The 19402-nt window shown below is 36.5% G+C and overlaps 2 long non-coding RNA genes and 1 pseudogene across 2 annotated transcripts in view; 1 reads left to right on the forward strand and 2 right to left on the reverse strand.

The window, feature by feature from the left end:
* Window positions 1-18948, forward strand: part of LOC109029209 (uncharacterized) — a 36000-nt gene extending 17052 nt beyond the window's left edge. The window contains exons 3-4 of the long non-coding RNA XR_002008275.3: window positions 17033-17150; window positions 18873-18948. This is a non-coding gene — a long non-coding RNA (uncharacterized lncRNA). The remainder of the gene's footprint in view (window positions 1-17032; window positions 17151-18872) is intronic.
* LOC115936459 (small integral membrane protein 30-like) lies at window positions 11541-11719 on the reverse strand (annotated as a pseudogene).
* Window positions 16700-19402, reverse strand: part of LOC134756572 (uncharacterized) — a 46175-nt gene continuing 43472 nt past the window's right edge. The window contains exon 3 of the long non-coding RNA XR_010129360.1: window positions 16700-16778. This is a non-coding gene — a long non-coding RNA (uncharacterized lncRNA). The remainder of the gene's footprint in view (window positions 16779-19402) is intronic.

Here is a 19402-nt window from a genome sequence, read left to right on the forward strand (position 1 = left end):
AATAAGCACTGTGTTTAACATTTAAAAAAATATCGGGGCTGGGTGCAGTGGCTCACACCTATGATCGTAGCATTTTGGGAGGCCGAGGAGGTGAGCGGATGACCTGAGCTCAGGAGTTGGAGACCAGCCTGGGCAATGTGGCAAAACCCCGTCTCCACAAAAAATACAAAAATTAGCCGGATATGGTGGCTTGCTCCCGTAGTCCCAGCTACTTGGGAGACTGAGGTGGAAGGATTGTTTGAGCCTGGGAGTTAGAGGTTGCAGTTTGCTGGGATAGCACCACTGCACTGTGTCTCAAAAACAAAAACAAAAACCTGCAGGGAGGGGAAGTGGGAAGAGCAGTCTCCAGAAAATCAGTCTCTCAGCTTAGCCAAGGCTACCTCAGCTATAATAGAATATGCAAATATAAATGGGATTCTGTTGTGCCACCAATAACCAGTTTGGGGGAAAATATTTTTTCAAAAAAAAAAAAAGATTTCATAGGCATATGCAGCATAAAGAGTAAGTTACTCAGGAATAAAGATGTGCAAGAACTTTTTCTTCTTTGGTATATGCTCATTTTTTAAATTATAAAATACTAAAATGTAAAAAGAAACAAATAGTGTCTTTTTTCTACTCAGCAATAATTACAAATAACATTAGCTCCACATGGTTTCGTTAAAAACAATTTAATCCAAACGGTGATTAGTCTAAATGACAAAGTGGTCAAAACCCATTCTCAGTAATTAACTTTTACACATGATGCTCCATTTACCAATTTCTCAATCATTATGCATCTTTAATAATTTTTGTCTGTTTTGGAATTTTTCAGATGGTTTTCCTGTTTTTCTTAAGTATTTTCAGCTAATTCTATAGGTCTGAGCTACATGAACACTGAAATTTTAAAAATAACCTAAATACTAAGTGGGAAACAAGAAATTTGTGTTACCCAGGCTCCATAAACTTAGGCAGTCAATAAATTAAAATGTAGTCACAAAAACTATCCACTGAAATGAAAAACAAAATAAGGTGATCAAACTGTACATATGTGTTTTCAAGTTAAAAAACTAAAATTAAAAAATACATATGTATGCACATATATATCTATATTTATGCCCAGAAAGGGATTTGGGAAGGTAGAAGTCATTGTTCGACATAAACAACATAAATCAGTATTTTTATTGTAAATTGGCAAATTATCATTGTATATATTTATGAGGTACAAAGTGATATTATGTCATATATATATACAATGTGGAATGATTAAATCAAGCTAATTAACACATCCATCACCTCAAATACATATCATTTTTTGTGATGAGAACATTCACAATTTACTCTCTTAGCAACTTTTTAAATCTTTTTTATTTATATTTATTTACTTATTTATTTATTTATTATACTTTAAGTTCTGGGATACATGTGGAGAACGTGCAGGTTTGTTACATAGGTATAAATGTGCCATGGTGGTTTGCTGCACCCATCAACCCGTCATCTACATTAGGTATTTCTCCTAATGCTATCCCTCCCCTAGCCCCCCACCCCCTGACAGGCCCTGGTGTGTGATGTTCCCCTCCCTGTGTCCATATGTTCTCATTGTTCGACTCCCACTTATTATTAACTATGGTCATCATGCTGTGCAATAATCTCAAAAAACATACTTCTCCTAACAGAAACTTATTACCTTTTAATCAACATCCCCCCTATCCCCAGCCTTTGATAGCCACCATTCTACTCTCTACTTTTACAAGGGTTCAATTGCTTTTTTTGTTTATTTGGTTGGTTTTCTTTTTCTTTTTTTTTTTTTTTTTTTTTTTTTTGAGAAAAGGAAGGAAGGAAGGAAGGAGAGAGGGAAGGAGGAAGGAAGGAAGGGAGGGAGGGAGGGAGGAAGTCTTGCTCTGTCGCCCAGGCTGGAGTGCAGTGGCACCATCTCAGCTCACTGCAGCCTCTACCTCTTGGGTTCATGCAATTATCCTGCCTCAGCCTCCTGAGTAGCTGCGACAACAGATTCATGCCACCACGCCTGGCTATATAAGTATTTGATTGTTTTACATTCCACATTAGGTGAGTTCATGTGTTTTTCTGTGCCTGGCTTAGTACACGTAGCATAATGTCCTCCAGGTTCATCCATGTTGTCTCAAATGACAGAATTTCCTCTTTTTTAATGCTGAATATTATTTTACTGTGAATATATACCACGTTTTCTTTATCCATTTATCCATTGATGTACACTTAGGTTGATCCCATAACTTGGCTATTGCAAATAATGCTGTAATGAACATGGTAGCACAGACATCTCTTCAACATGCTGATTTCATCTCCTTTGCATATATACCAAAAGTGGCATTGCTAGATTATATGGTAATTGTATTTTTAGTTTTTTGCAGAATCTCCATACAGTTTTCCATAATGGCTATATTAAGTTACATCCCCATCAACAGTGTAAAAGGGTTTACTTGTCTTCAAATCCTCACCAAAATTTATCTTTTATCTTTTTTGATAATAGCCATTCTGACAAGTATGAGGTGATAGTTGTTTGTGGTATTAAACTGCATTTCTCTAATGAGTAGTGATGTTGAGCATTTTTTCATATATCTGTTGGTCATTTGTATGTCTTCTTTTGAGAAATGTCTATTCAAGTTTTTTGCCCATTTTCTTTTCTTTTCTTTTTCTCTCTTTTTTTTTTTTTTTTTTTTTTTTTGAGACAGAGTCTCACTCTGTTGCCCAGGCCGGAGTGCAGTGGCACAATCTTGGCTCACTGCAACCTCCACCTCCCAGGTTCAAGCAATTCTCGTATCTCAGCCTCCTGAGTAGCTGGGATTACAGGCATGCGCCACCATGCCTGGCTAATTTTTGTATTTTTAGTAGAGATGGGGTTTTGCCATGCTAGCCAGGCTGGTCTTGAACTCCTGACCTCAGGTGATCTGCCTGCCTTGGCCTCCCAGAGTGCTGGGATTACAGGCATAAGCAACCACGCTTGGCCCACCCATTATTCAATCAGGTTATTTGTTTTATTCTTAATGAATTTTCTGAGTTCCTTATACATTTTGGGTGTTAATCTCTTATCAGATGTATGTCTTGTTTTTGGCCACTTGTACATCTTCTTTGAGAAGTATTTGTTCATGTCTTTTGCCCATTTTTTGATGAGGTCATTTGTTTTTTGCTTGTTGAATTGTTTAAGTTCCTTACAGATTCTGAATATTAGACCTACGTGGATGCATAGTTTGTGAATATTTTCTCCCATTCTGTAGGTTGCCTGTTTACTCTCTTGTTAGTTTCTTTAGCTATGCAGAAGCTGTTTAATTTAACTAGGTCCCATTTATCAATTTTTGTTTTGTTGCAAGTGCTTTTGAGGTCCTAGTCATAAATTCTTTCCAAAGACCAATGTCTAGAATGGTGTTTCCTAGGTTTTCTTCTAGAATTCTTATAGTTTGAGGTCTTATATTTAAATTTTTAATACAAGCCTGGTGCAGTGGCTCATGCTTGTAATCCCAGCATTTTGGGAGGCTGAAGTAGGTGGATCACTTGAGCCCAGCAGTTCAAGACCAGTGTGGGCACTATGGTGAAACTCTGTCTCTACAAAAAATTAAAATATTAGCCGGGCCTGGTGGCATGTGCCTGTAATCCCAGCTACATGGGAGGTTGAGGCAGGAGGATCACCTGAGCCCAGGGAGGTCAAGGCTGCAGTGACCTATAAACCTGGCACTGCACCCCAGCCTGGATGACAGAGTGACTCTCTGTCTCAAAAAACAAACAAAACAAAACAAAACAGAAGTCTTTAATCCATCTTGAGTTAATTTATACATATGTTGAAAGATAGGGGTCTAGTTTCATTCTGCATATGGCTAGCCAGCTATGCCAGCACCATTTATTGAATAGGGTGTCATTTCCCCAGTGCTTATTTTTGTCAACTTTGTCAAAGATTAGATGGCTGTAGTGTGCAGCTTTATTTCTGGGTTCTCTATGCTGTTTCATTGGTCTATGTGTCTGGTTTGGTACCATGCTGTTTTGGTGACTGTGGCCTTATCATATAGTTTGCAGTCAGGTAATATGATGCCTCCACTTGTGTTCTTTTTACTTAAGATTGCTTTGGGTATTGGGCTTTTTTTGGATCCATTTACATTTCAGAATAGTTTTTATATGTCTGTGAAAAATGATATTGGTAGTTTGATAGCAATGGCATTAAATCTGTAGATTGCTTTGAGCAGTATGGCCACTTGAACAATATTGATTCTTTCAATCCATGAGCATGGAATGTTTTTCCATTAGTGTCATCTGTGATATTGTTTAGCAGTGTTTCATAGTTCTCCTTGTAGAGATCTCCCACTTATTTGGTTAGATGTATTCCTAGGTATTGTTTTGTGTAGCTATTGTAAATGGGAATGCATTCCTGATTTGGCTGTCAGTTTTAACATTAATGGTATGCAGAAATGCTACTGATTTTTGTACATTGATTTTGTATCCTGAAACTTTATTGTAGTGCTGGGCTTTTCTTTGATGGGAGACTTTTTATTACTGATTCAATCTCTTTCCTCATTATTGTTCGATGCAGATTTTCTATTTCTTCAAGATTCACTCTTGGTAAGTTGTATATGTTGAGGAATCTATCCATTTCTTCTAGGTTATCCAGTTTGTTAGCATATAGTTGTTCAAAGTAATCTCTTATGATTATTTTTATTTCTGTGGTATCAGTTGTCATGTCTCTCATTTCTGATTTTATTTGAGTTTTCTTCTCTTTTTTTCTTAGTATAACTACACGTTTATCGATTTTATGTTTTTAATAAGCCAACTCTTAGTATTGTTTATATTTTTCAATTTTTTTCTAGTCTCTATTTTATTTATTTACCCTCTAATCATTGTTATTTCTTTCCTTCTACTCACCTTGGACTCAGTTTTTTCTTCTTTTTCCTAATTCCTTGTAGCATAACATTAGATTATTTATTTGAGACCTTCCTCTTTTTTGAAATAGGCATTTATTGCTATAAATTTCCCTCTTAGAATTGCTTTTGCTACATCCTGTAAGTTTTGGTATATTATGTTTCCATTTTCATTTAACTCAAGATAATTTTTAATTTCCCATTTGATTTCTTCTTTGACCCATTTGTTGTTCAGGAGCATGTTATTTAATTTCCACATATTTCTGAATTTTCAAAACTTCTCCTGTTATTTAATTTTTAGTTTCATACCATCATGGTCAGAGAAGTTACTTGATATGTTTCAATCCTCTTAAATTTGTTCAGACTTGTTTTGTGGTCTAACATATAATTTATCCTAGAGAATATTACGTGTGTTCTTGAGAAGACTGTGTATTCTGTTGTTGTTGGATGAAATGCTCTGTATATGTCTCTTAGGTCTACTTGATCTAAAGTGTAGTGCAAGTCCAGTGTTTCCTCATTAATTTTTTATGTGGATGATCTGTTCATTATTGATAGTAGGACTTGAAGGCCCCTATTATTATTATATTGCAATCTATCTATTCCTTCAGATTTTTAAATGTTTGCTTTATATATTTAGGGACTCCAATGTTGGGTGAATATAGATTTACAATTGTTATATTCTCTTGATGAATTGGCCCCTTTATAATTATATAATGACCTTCCTTCTTTGTCTCTTTTTACAGTTTTTTAAATTTAAAGTCTGTTTTATCTGATATAAATATAGCTACCCCTATTGTCTTTTGGTTTCCATTTGCATGGAATATCTTTTTCCATCTCTTTACTGTCAGTCTATTTGTGTCCTGAAAAGTGAAGTGAGTCTCTTCTAGGCAGTATATAGTTGGGTCCTGTTTTTTTTAATCCATTCAACTACTCTGTCTTTTATTGGAGAATGTAATCCACTTACATTTGTCTTAGTTTATTTTGCACTGCTATAACAGAATACCACAGACTGTGTAATTTATAATGAACAGAAATATATTGGCTCATGGTTCTGGAGGCTGGGAAGTCCAAGATCAAGGGATCGGCATCTGATAAAGGCCTACTTGCATCCTAACACAGTAGAAGGCATCACATGGATGATAGAAAGAACAAGAGGATGCCAAACTCATCCTTTTATAAGGAACTCACTCCTGTGACAATGGCATTAACTCATTCATTAGGACAGAGCCCTATGACCCAAATACCTCCCCATAGGCCTGCACCTCCCAACACCTCCACGTTGGAGGTCAAGTTTCCAACATATGAACTTCAGGTGGTGCAGTCAAACCGTGGCAACATTCAAAGTAATTATTGATAGATAACAGCTTACTAATGCCATTTTTAAATTTATTTTCTGGTTGTTTGTAGAGACTGTATTTCTCTCTTCCTCTCTTGCTGTCTTACTTTGTGGTTTCATGATTTTCTGTAGTAGTATGCTTTGAATCCTTTCTATTTACATTCAGGGATCCCCATGAGGTGAGACTGAAATGGGCTTCCTGGACAGCTTCTTGGAATGCTAAGGAAACTGGATATTCACTTCTTAACTCCTTTCAAGACCACAAAAATCAGCATAAGGCTAACATCATTGTTTAAAACGTATTTAGATATAAAGAATTTGAGAGAAAAAAGTCAGATAATCAATATGTGAAAACTAATAACCAGGAATATTAAGGTTTGAACAATTTTTTTCAAAATATTTATTTACTTGGCCATGGTGGCACATACCTGTAATCCCAGATACTCAGGAGGCTGAGGCAGGAGAATCACTTGAACACAGGAGGTGGAAGTTGCAGTGTGCTGAGATTGTGCCACTGCACTCCAGACTGGGCAACAGAGCAAGTCTCCTTCTCAAAAAAGAAAATTATATCTATATATGTATATATACATTTACACATATTTATTTGCTATATGTAACATACAAACATAAAATACATATGAATTTATGGATTTACTTATATATAATTTTACACACATGTATATCTTACATCATTTTTATCATATTGTATATCAGGTTTTGTATAATGCTTTTTTTCATTCACATTATATGCATTTTTTCATGTCATTGAAATTCACAGAAAGCATAATTTTGTTGGCTACATATTATTGTCATATAACATTTATTTATTTATTTATTTATTTATTTATTTATTTATTATATAGATTGTGGTTAAAAAGCACAGAACATGAAATTTACCCTTTTAACCAATTTTTAAGTGTATTGTTATCTATACAAACACCATGGATCCAGTCAGCCAATTGGGCTTGCTTAGCTGGCTTTTGAATGGGAGTTTAAGGCTGGCTTAGCAGGTAGGTAAAGTTAAGCTGGTGTAATTACCACTCACACTCAGTTTTCACATTGTAAAATATGAATAATATTACTAACTAGCTCATCAGATTATTAACTAGATTAAATACAATGTATAAATCACTTAACACAAAAGCACAGAGTACCTACTCAGTACACGTTTCCTTTTATTAATAGTATTGGTCAGTTTATGTCAATCTGAACTATTAATACCAGTGGGGACCTTCAGATATTTAGAGAGTTAGATCACTTAAATTAATTTTGCATCAATAAAAATAAAATATTTTGTTTTCACTAACTAGCACCATGTTTTCACCTTTTTAAAATGTGATACATCCAAATGAAATCTATTTGTGTGTGTGTGTGTGTGCTATCATTTGACTTACATCACACAGTGTCTGACACAAAGTAATAAATCTTTCTTGAATGAACAGTATTGTACGGTTATAAAGCGGCTACCACATCCTACAAATTGTGAAATGTTATATTCTGAGTTCGCACAAGACATACATCACTGAAAGCCTTGGTTGATAATGGTAGATAAAAGTCTTAATGGCTTCATTGACTTCCCATAAACAAATAATGAAGTTCATAGTCTATAGTTCATTATACCTGTGCTGAAGGAGACTCCACCATATTTATCTGTGAAGAGCTCTAACTAGGAGTGAAGGAAGGAGTTTCCCTTCCCATTTCAAGTTCCTCGGACCACAAGCTGGCTAACATTGATGGGGAAGGGACACTCGTGCACAGAAGTAGGTAAAACTAGGCACTGGGCACAGTGGCTCACGCCCCTGTAATCCCACCACTTTCAGAGGCTGAGATGGGTGGATCACCTGAGGTCAGGAGTTCAAGACCAGCCTGGTCAACATAGTGAAACCTCGTCTCTACTAAAAATACAAAAAATTAGCTGGCGTGGTGGTGGGCATCTGTAATCCCAGCTACCCAGGAGGCTGAGGCAGGAGAATCACTTGAACCCAGGAGGCGGAGGTTACAGTGAGCCGAGATCGCGCCACTGCACTCAAGCCTGGGCAATAAGAGCAAAACTCTGTCTCAGAAAATAAAAAAAAAAATAAAAAAATAAAAAGTACATCAAACTAGGCTGAATTTTAAATAACTGAATATGACTGAAAATCTATGGGATTTTCCTGAGGTATCATTAAGAGATGAGTCAGGGGGATTTGATAAAACAGAGTTGAAGTCACTTAGAAAAAAGTTTTACCTTTATACCCTAAGGCAGAAAAGTTGCTTATTAAGTTCATTATGTGTATTTTGCATAAAAGTTTTAAAGACTTTTAAAAACTTTTAGAGTCCATGGCCATACCACCTGAGTGTACTCGATCACATCTGGAAAAATTTAGAGCCATTAAAGAGTTTAAGAACCTTAAAACCAAGAAAGAATTAATGTTACTTATGACATACGATACTTAAGAAGAAAATAATTTACAATACATGTAAATCACCTGATATTAACATTAAAAACAATGTAATGAATACATAGTGTAATAAAATTTTTATATTTTCATTAAATTTTATCATGCTAGAAATATCACTTGTGAATTGTGCTTAATAATTTATAACAAAGACAGCAGGATATCTGAAGGATGTCCCTCCTTCCGTTTGCTGCTTGACAAAAACTTATACTTGTATTTCCAGACCAGTACAAATGCCACCTCTAGGAATGTTATAAATAATATACTTCTATATCACATCGTATTATAATTATCTGCTTATTATTTTCCCATTGCTAGATATGTGTTCTTCAAAAATAAGAAGATATCTTATTTGTTTTTGTATTCCCTACCTGGTATAATGCCTGACGTGTAGTAGTCAGTTAATAAGTGACTGAGTTATTTAATGAATAAGTCATATATAGAGTCATGTGTTGCTTAACAATGGGATATATTCTGAGAAATTCACTGGTAGGTGATTTCACAACTGTGCAAACATCATAGACACAAACCTCCATGGTCTATCCTAGCATACACCTAGGCTGTATGGTATAGCTTAATGCTCCTAGGCTACAAACCTGAACAGCATGTTTTTGTACTGGATATGTAGGCAGTTGTAACACAATGGCAGGTATTTGTGCATCTAAATATGAAAAAGGTACAATTTTTAAAAGAAATAATAATCTTATGGGACCACTATCATATATGCAATCTGTCATTGACCAAACATTGTTATGTGGGGCACGGCTGTATTTCTTATCATTAGGGTTGAAATTAAGTTTTGAATAACTAGAATATTTTGGGAAAGTCATTGATGTTCATGAACATGAGGTGCTCAATGTACTAGGTTAGTATGACCTTTTCTCATAAGGTTACAGGAGATTTACTGGCAGAGCTGATAATTGACTTTATTGCTCACCAAATTGCTGACTCTAACATAGGTATTAAAAATTATGAAAAACATCTAAATTGTTGGCTTTTTAAAGATCACTCTGTTTACCTCAGGCTGTGATGCATTTATTACTATGAAGTCAAAGAACAGTTCTAAGAGATCTTAATTTCCCAGTAACATTATAGTGAGCTGGCTGGTGGAATATGACCTAAGGCTTGCAATTCTACACGAGTGTTTAGCTTCCTCAGGTAACTCATTAACTGTTTGTCTTACTAAGCAAAGTTCAGGATGATTCTGAAATAACTAAGTAGACTAATAAATGTTTTTGCAACAGGGAAGTCTTTCACACTTTTATGCTGTTATTAAAATAGATACTCTACTGTGTGTGAGCTGTCTTAATTCACTGAGACACTGCCTCAAATTTTTTGCTTGGTGTGTTTCTTTTATAACTTCAAATATGGTGCAGACACAGTTGTAAAGTCCTCATTTCAACTTTGCAAGTCTTTGTGCATTATTTCTCAAAACAATGGAATTTTCTACTTAGCACATACTCAAATGCATGCAAGGAAATATTCTTCTAAGAGGTAAATATAGTAATACAGTGATTAATTTTTTTAAAAGATTCTATTTAAAAAGTAAACTTAATATTGTTTGGTTTATATTCTTATATGGAATGATATACCTTTTAAATTCTAAACTAGAGTGACATTGGTATTAATTTGGCTATTATCCTAGTTTTACAAGCCTCGCTACAGGTATTTTCATATCTGTAGACTTGAGTAAAGTGTCTGATATAAGGCCGGGTGCAGTGGCTCATGCCTGTAATCCCAGCACTTTGGGAGACTAAGGGGGGCTGATCGCCTGAGGTCAGGAGTTCAAGACCAGTCTGGCCAACATGGTGAAACCCCGTCTCTACTAAAAATACAAAAAAATTAGCCGGGTGTAGTGGCATGTGCCTGTAATCCCAGGCACATGCTTGGGAGGCTGAGGCAGGAGAATTGCTTGAACCAAGGAGGTGGAAGTTGCAGTGAGCTGAGATCTCGCCACTGCACTCCAGCCTAGGCAACAGAGCAAGACTCCGTCTCAAAAAAAAAAAAAAAAAAGAGTGTCTGATATAAAGATAAAAATTTCTTCAAATGAAGATGAAATATTTTCAGAAGTAGTTCTAAGTGAAAACTCAGTTTAGCAAAAATCTAGACATTTATGTTTGTCTTGTTCATCTTTTGTTTCCTAGCATGTAAATTAATCTACCAAAAAAGAGCCTGAACTAATTGTCTTACAATTAAAGAGTACTTAAACTAAACGGTAATTAAAGGATTTTATTTTTTTAACAACATAATGGGTTTATATTTAATATACTACTTCTCATCAGGAGGATGTTATTCAGTTAATATAAAGTTTTTTTTAAACATTAAATCTCTTTTCCATGTCAATGTCTTTAAATCTTTTCTGCATTTCAGTATTAGATACACTGAACACATTTTTCTAATTTTTTTTCCCCCAGAGATAAAAAGCTCCCCTTTATGGCTGACTATTTGATATCTAAATACAATATCAACTTGGGAGATAACAAAACAAAAATTTAATAAAAATATGGAGAAAAGACTCTGAAATGATTCAGGACGCAGTGATTACAAGTGAACAGTGGTGATTTCCTAGAATTTTGGGCAAGAACTTCCTTCTTTCTATTTTATGTGCTTTGAAATTCTAAAAGTATGAACTATTATGAAAATTTCAGCCATCTTACTTCTTTGACCTCCTTTTTGACCAGCAAATACAAATCATAGGCTGCATTTTTCAGTGCATTATTTGTTGTAAAGAACTTTTCTTTTTCCATATATATACATATATCTGTTTGTTCTCATTTCATGGAAACAATGAAGAATGTAAAACTCCCCTATTTACTGATTCTTGAAAACTTTCAGACACCAAAGCTCAGGTTTAGCCTCCATAGCACAAAGGTTTTCAGGCTGAGGTTTGATTCAGTAGGCCCTTCAAAGTCACATGTGTCCATATCTTTCTAGTGCAAATACCTGCAAGTAAGCACAAATGCCTGTAATGCTGAGAACCACACCTGAAAAGAGATTGATTACATCACCGGCTTCTTCTGCTTCAACAACAGGCAGCATCAAAACTGTGACATGAGAACTAAGGACAACTATGTTGAAACTGAGGCCATGCTGTTGAAATCTTGAGGGCTGAAGGTTCCAAAGAAATGATATACATAGAATTCTATCACACTTGAAATTTTCCTTTTCTGGAGCTCCGGATGCTGAGACTAAGAGGTTCCACATGAGGCTGCTTTCCAGGAAGCAGTCATTACAGGAATCAAAGCATTTTCTTTCTTTTTGATATGTTACTATCTTTTCTATACACAGATGATAAGAGTACAGAAAAATGTTATTTCTGTTATTTAGTAATGATTGTAATTTAAAACAAATCCTTAGGTTGCACTAAAGGAAACATCTCGATCAAGAAAAGTAATGGTTTCACTGAATTCGGTTTAAATCAAATATTTATAGAATTGTTATTATTTTTTTTTTTTAATTTTTTTGAGACAGGGTCTCACTCTGTCACCCAGGCTAGAGGGCGGTGGTGTGATCTTGGCTCACTGCAGCCTCTGCCTCCTGGGTTAAAGTTATTCTCTTGCCTCAAGCTTCCTGAGTAGCTGGGACCACAGCCATGCGCCATCACACCTGGCTAATTTTTGTGTTTTTAGAAGAGACAAGGTTTCACCATGTTGGTCAAGCTGGTCTCAAACTCCTGGCCTCAAGTGATTCACCCACCTCAGCCTCCCAAAGTTCTGGGATTACAGGCGTGAGCCACTGTGCCCGGCCTGTTACTAATTTATAATGTCACTAAAATAAATACAACAGAATAAGACTTTTAATGAGGGTGTGGAGGAATATAACCAGAAAATCTAACCTGTATCTGTGCCTCCTGGCCAGTAACCCCTTGGGAATTCTGTATGGAGAACAGGTCAGGTGGGAAAGATGTCTGGGGCTGGCCCTTGGTAAGAGGCTGCGGCTAGGAGGAAAGGCTCAGGTTTGGGAGCCCAGAGCCTTCCCTGGCTCTGATCTCTGACTTCTAGAGCCCCAGCTGCTGGCCGATTCTAGAATATCCTACTTGATATGATTAAAAGGCCTAGGAGAGCTCTGGGCCCTCAGTGGCAAAACAACAATGTCCAACCCTTGGTCTCCTCTCTTTCCACCTTCGGTTAAACAGCATCCCAGTTGGTTTTTCCCACCAGTGGTGCTGTTGAGGTTTTTAAAATATTGCCTCCATTTAGCAAGGAGAGATATAATAACTAAGAAATATACCCTTAAAAAATATTTATTTCTTTTTCTAAAAATACAGGAGTCAAGATTCCATTCATGGAAGAAAGACAAGGCCAACCCCTTACCCTCAGAAAGGTCCACCTGGTTTGTCATTGCAATATTTTTCATTTTTTTGGTTATTATTTCATTTCAATTCCATCCTTCTATTCTTCTTAGTCTATATCCATAGACCAAGGGGTAAACAGATACTCGGATAACTGCCAAAAAAATTAATTACTAATATATAATTAACATTTATTGAACATTATACCAGCCAGTGTTTTACTTTAAAAATATCATTAATTTTCTTTATTTATTTTTTATTATTTTTTATTTTATCAAAGTGGGGTTTCACCCTTGTTACCCATGCTGGAGTGCAGTGGCACAGTCTCAGCTCACTGCAACCTCTGCCTCCTAGGTTCAAGCGATTCTCCTGCCTCAGCCTCCCAAGTAGCTGGAATTACAGGAATGCACCACCGTGCCTAGCTAATTTTTTTTTTTTTTTGTATTTTTAGTAGAGACAGGGTTTCACCATGTTGGCCAGGCTGGTCTCAAACTCTTGGCCTTAGGTGATCCGCCCGCCTCAGCCTCCCGAAGTGTTGGAATTACAGGCATGAGCCACCGCGCTTGGCCCAAATATCATTAATTTTCACAAGCACTGTATGAAAGAAAACCATGATTCAGTACATAGTTCTCTTCAAGGAGAGAAGAACTGCTTACTAAAACTGAGCAATATTAGGTAATTGTGTGAATCTATTCCTAAAGGGCATTTCCTCCACAATGGACAATTATTTTCAGTTGTAGTTGTACGAATGATATATAATGCCACAGCTGAGATCCTGCTGTTCCGAGAAAGTTAAGAGTGTGTCCAGAGAAACTTGAGCAGGTTAGTGAAGCATTCAAAAATGCTGTTGCTTGTGGAAAGGTTAAAATCACTGTGACACTTTAGCATAGAGAAGAGACTACTTAGGCAGCTATCTTCAGATATTTGAAGGGCATTTTGTACAGAACAGATTGGATCTTATTTTTGTATTGCTGCCAGGCACAAATAAGATACATGAAATGGGGCAGGGAGACTTTGTGAGTCAATGAGTTCTCTTTGCATTGCTAAAAGTGCTCAAGATTATCATTATCAGGGTAGAGCTTGTTTTTATTCTTTTTAAATTTATTCCAAAACAAATACAAAACAACTTTACCAAAAAATGAGAGGAAAGAAATAAAGCAGGAAGGTAAAGCAGGAAGATAGGCAGAAAGGAAAGAAGATAGAAAAGAGAGAGAGCTTGGTAAAAACATAAGGGATGATCTGTTAAAGATTTTTTTCAAGAAGTAAATGGAAAGTAAATTTAAGATGAGTCACTGGTTTCCTAAGAGAATAGGAAGGTTTATCCAATGTATGATCTGGTAAATATATCAAACATGAAAAAAAATTACATAAAAAAGACCCTAAGATACAAAATAGTCAATGTTGATGGTACATATGATGGATCTTGTCATATCTTTTTGATAGGATTGTGTACGTTGATACATTTCAACAAACAACAATTTGACAAAATAAAACATTTATAACTTCCGCATCATAATTCTACTTCTGTGAATCTATCCTAGTGAAAAAAAACTTAAGAAGCTGTGAGCATAAGTATATTCATCACAGTGTTTTTTAAATAGTAGAAAATTTGAAATAATATAAATCCAATTATAGAGGAATAGTACATTAACTGCAGTACGTTCAATGAATAGAATGTTATGTTGCCATCAAAAAGATGTTGTCAGCTGGGTGCACTGGCTCACACCTGTAATCCTAGCACTTTGGGAGGCCAAGGCGGGCAGATTGCCTGAGCTCAGGAGTTCGAGACCACCCTGGGCAACACGGTGAAACCCCGTCTCTACTAAAATACAAAAAATTAGCTGGGCGTGGTGATGTACGCCTGTAGTCCCAGCTACTCAGGACGCTGAGGCAGGAGAATCACTTGACCCTGGGAGGTGAAGGTTACAGTGGGCCAAGATCGCCCCCACTGCACTCCGGCCTGGGCGACAGAGCAAGACCGAGACTCGGTCTCCAAAAAAAAAAAAGGATGTTGTCAAAGAATGTGTATCAGCAGGGGGCTAAGGCAGAAAGATTGCTTGAACCCAGGAGTTGGAAGCTGCAGTGAGCTATGATCACATCACTGAACTCCAGCCTGAGTATACACAGGCAAAACATTTTTAAAAGGACTTGTAATAATTTACTTGGCTGTCTTCTAAAATTGTGAATAAATTCCATTCATATACCTCAGTAACATTTCCCACATTTTCCTCTTCTTTTCAATTCTCTGCAACCCCATATTATTCTGGAGCCTCTTACTTATAAACCACAATCCAATATTCCCCTTTCCCCTTTTCTCAGCTGCTTTCTTTCTCTCTATCCCCCTCTATCAGTTATTTTTTTTAAGTTATCCCAGATCAATTTAGCTTTTCTCTCCCCACCTTCACCCCTTCCCAATTTTGAATTCTGCATCTCAAAAGTCCATCACTACAGCCTGGCGGAAGATGAGCCTTCTCTGGGGGAAAGGAGGCAGAGGCTGGAATGAAACACACAAAGTCAGCATTCTCTCTTGTGGTAGAGGGAAGGTCATCTCCACATTAATAATTTTTTATCCTGTTTAGTTATAAACAAGTTAACAAAATTTAAGATACCAAATATTGAAACTTGGTACTCAAGTATTCTTGTCAAACTGGTTTTGGTTCAAATATATATACTCCCACCAGAAATACATTAAAATATCCACAATATATACCTTCATCAGCATTGGGCATTTTATTTCTTAGTCTCCTTTTTCAGGTAAAACTAAGAAAAATTATGTTAAAATGCTGATAAATACACAATTATAATATTAGTATAAGTGGTAGTGCTGACATGTAAAGGACTAGAAAGGTCTCCCAGACCGAAGGGCCAGGATTTTACTATAAAAATAAAATTTACTTGGAACTATGTCTTAGGACCCTGCCAATTTCTTGCTGAGTTAAGACGTATGATTTACATAAATCCTGGTTACACTGAGGGGCAAAAGAGATAAGAAGTAGCCAGTTGTTAATGGGGAATATGTCAAGAGGAAGGAAAACAGAAGTAAAGGCTGTAAGAATACTTAAAATGCTTCCTTGTTTTTGAATTTTTAAAAATTTCCATTTCTAAACATAATTGATTTTACTAGAGCCCTGCTGCTGTCTTTGATTAAATGAGAAAAGATTAATTGCTAGACTCTGCACCACACTAGATGCTTCCTGTAATATCCTGTTTTCTGTTAACTACCTAATCAATAATTTAATTAAAAATCAGTAGAATTACAAGTATGTAGGATAAAGTCCCATGAGGTCCTGGAGGGGCTTTAAAATACTGTAGCAACAAAAAGAAAGAAAATAAGGGTAGCTAAAGCCCACATGACAAAATTCCAATAATTTTCAAATCTGGGTGGTACATGTATGAGGGTTCATTATGCTAGTCTTTTTGTAATACTTTTGTGAATGTTTAATATTTTTCGTAATATTTAAATCAGTAATATGATGAAGGCAATTTTGAGCTGTTTTTAAAAATAAAGTTTCTAAAACTAAAGTTTTCTATCAACAACTTTTTTTATATTACATCTTGATTTATCGATTTATGTAGAATAAATATAGATGAGTTCTTGACATATAAAAAAAGTCTAACTATCCAAGGATGAAAAAATATGCATATCATAAAGATCAGATTCAAGAAATTTTAACATTAGACCTTAAGAAGTAACACTAACTTGCACTTCTTATTACAAGCAAAGAATCCAACGTGCCTTTGAATTGTTTCCAAGATTCTTCGCTTGTTCTTTTCCATCTTCTGCCCCACTTTTCTTGGTCTTGTACCTCAGTCTTGGATTTAGGCTTAAACATCCTTTTTCTTCACTCTATTGTTCTCTTGTTTTATTTGAATGGAAAAATGGAAAATAAGCTATGTAGGATTCAAGATAAAATGGCTCTTGCATCAAAAATATTCTTAGAAGAACCGGGACCAATACCAGGAATGGTGCTAACTAAAGAGAGAAGGGAAAAGAACTAACATGTTTTGATTGCCAAGGCAGTATTATGGACATATACGAATAGCAGGGTAAGACATTTTAAAATATTGATTAAAAGAAGCTTATTATTATTTTCCCTTTTTTTTTTGGCAGTGTCTCAATCTATCGCCCAAGCTGGACTGCAGTGGCGCAATCATGGCCCACTGCAGCCACGACTTCCTGGGTTCAAGTGATCATCCCACCTCAGCCTCCTGAGTAGCTGAGACCACAGGTTCGCACCACCACACCGACTAATTTTTTAATTTTTTGTAGAGACAGGGTCTCATTATGTTGCTCAGGATGGTCTCAAACTCCCAAGCTCCAGCAATCCTCCCACCTTGGCCTTTCAAAGTGTTGGGATTACAGGCATGAGCCACTGCGCCTGGCCTATTATTTATTTCTTGAAGAGTCACTAGAGTGGCCCAATTCTTTATGCAAATGTAAGACAAGCAGGGTTCTTTGCCCTGTAATGAGGGTATAGCAAATATCTTCTATGACTCCAGTCAGTCACTCACTGTGATTCTGGGAATGTGAGGCTGACTACTGGCACAAAGGTAGATCAATTTGCATGAGGAACCCAGGGCCTTCTGGGAGGGGAAAAAAATCCTAAATATTTTCTCTGGGATACACTACTCCCTCTTTCTCTGAGATGTGAAATTAGAGAATACTACTGAGCTAGAGAATGTAGGCTTTATTCATCCAAGGGCCAGTGGTAGGGATAGGCAGCATGTCTCCTGAGATTAATATAGAGAAAGGTGTTATCTGAACAGGTAACCCCAACCCTTGGCACTCAAATAATAAAATAATATAGAAGCAAGTAGAATAATAAATATTTTTTTTACATATAAAGAGTTAAATAATAAATATATTTGTACTTTTTTCCACATAGAGAGTTAGTTGAGGCCGGGCATGGTGGCTCATGCCTATAATCCTAGCACTTCGGGAGGATGAGGAGGGTAGATTGCTTGAGCCCAGGAGTTCAAGACCAGCCTGTACAACATAGGAGACCTTGTCTCTACAAAAGAAAAAACATTTTATCCTTCCCAAGAACAAAACACAATTGTCACCTCACATTGGATTTTCCCCTCCCTAACCTTCCATTTCATGGAAATTTAGCTCTAAATTATTCTCTGTATGCCATACTTCTACTTCTTAGGAAAATTACCTATGTGTAAAATAGTGTTGTTTGCACTTAAAAAAAATAATAATTTGGAGTTAGTAGAAGTGAATAAAGCAACAGGCATTCAAATCCCATACTGTCATACTGTCTGCTCCATGGCCAGACTTCCTCATCCTAAATCCTGACTTTGTTTACCCTTACCTTTTTTTTTTTTTTTTTTTTTTTTTTGAGATGGAGTCTCACTCTGTGGCCAGGCTGGAGTGCAGTGAGGCGATCTTGGCTCACTGCAACCTCTGCCTCCCGGGTTCAAAGGATTCTCCTGTTTCAGCCTCTCGAGTAGCTGGGACTACAGGTGCGCACCACCACTCCCAACTAACTTTTGTATTTTTAGTACAGGCGGGGTTTCACAACGTTGATCTCTTGACCTGGTGATCTCCCCGCCTTGGCCTCCCAAAGTGCTGGGATAATAGGCATGAGCCACCGCGCCTGGCCACCTTCTTATCTAAATGGTTCTCACCCTTGATTTCCCACCTCAAGTTCTATTTTCCTCTTGAAATCTCACCAGCCATCTCACTCCACAGAGATGCTTTTCTGCTTCTGAATTCTTGTTATATTTACCACTCATTTTCATATACTCCCCTATGGCTATATTTTAAGTATATAAACTAAAATTTGAGTTGGAATTTATTTGAAAGCAGTGACAATATTCTGGATCTGTCTGAACTCTTCCAAGGGGTTAATGTGGTGTTCCACATTTAAGCTGAACATTAGACTGAAACGCTAATAATTTTCTCAGAACATATGAGTTCTCCTACCTCTTTTGGCTCTGTTTAGCTTAGTAACAGTCATGGACAACAGCATGCGAATCTTAGAGCTGTTATTGGTCAACCTAGCAACCATGCGGTTCCCAGGGATACATACTCTGAAGACACACCCTTTTGGTATGGTAATGAATGAAGCTAAAGAGGTAACTGAAAACAAATGTCAATATTAGAACTAGTGTATAATTAACTGTGGCTTTATGGTCTCTGTAGGAGCCACTATTACCCTCTCTAAATCAAACATTTTGCTTTAGTCACATGAGACAAATGTCTTAAACTTTTAAAAAATGAAATAATGAGAACATGTAGAGGAGTATCAAGAATAATATAACAACTAACCGTGTACACATAAGTCAGTTTTAACCAATATTATCATTCAGCCATTTTTCCTAAGAAATAAAATATTATAGAACTTGAGCCTTCCGGCGGGCATGGTGGCTTACGCTTGTGATCCCAACATTCTGGGAGGCTGAGACAGGCAGATCACTTGAAGTCAGGGGTTCGAGACCAGCCTGGCCAACATGGTGAAACCCCATCACTACT

This window comes from Gorilla gorilla, chromosome 10 (assembly GCF_029281585.2).
Source record: "Gorilla gorilla gorilla isolate KB3781 chromosome 10, NHGRI_mGorGor1-v2.1_pri, whole genome shotgun sequence".
NCBI lineage: Eukaryota > Metazoa > Chordata > Mammalia > Primates > Hominidae > Gorilla > Gorilla gorilla.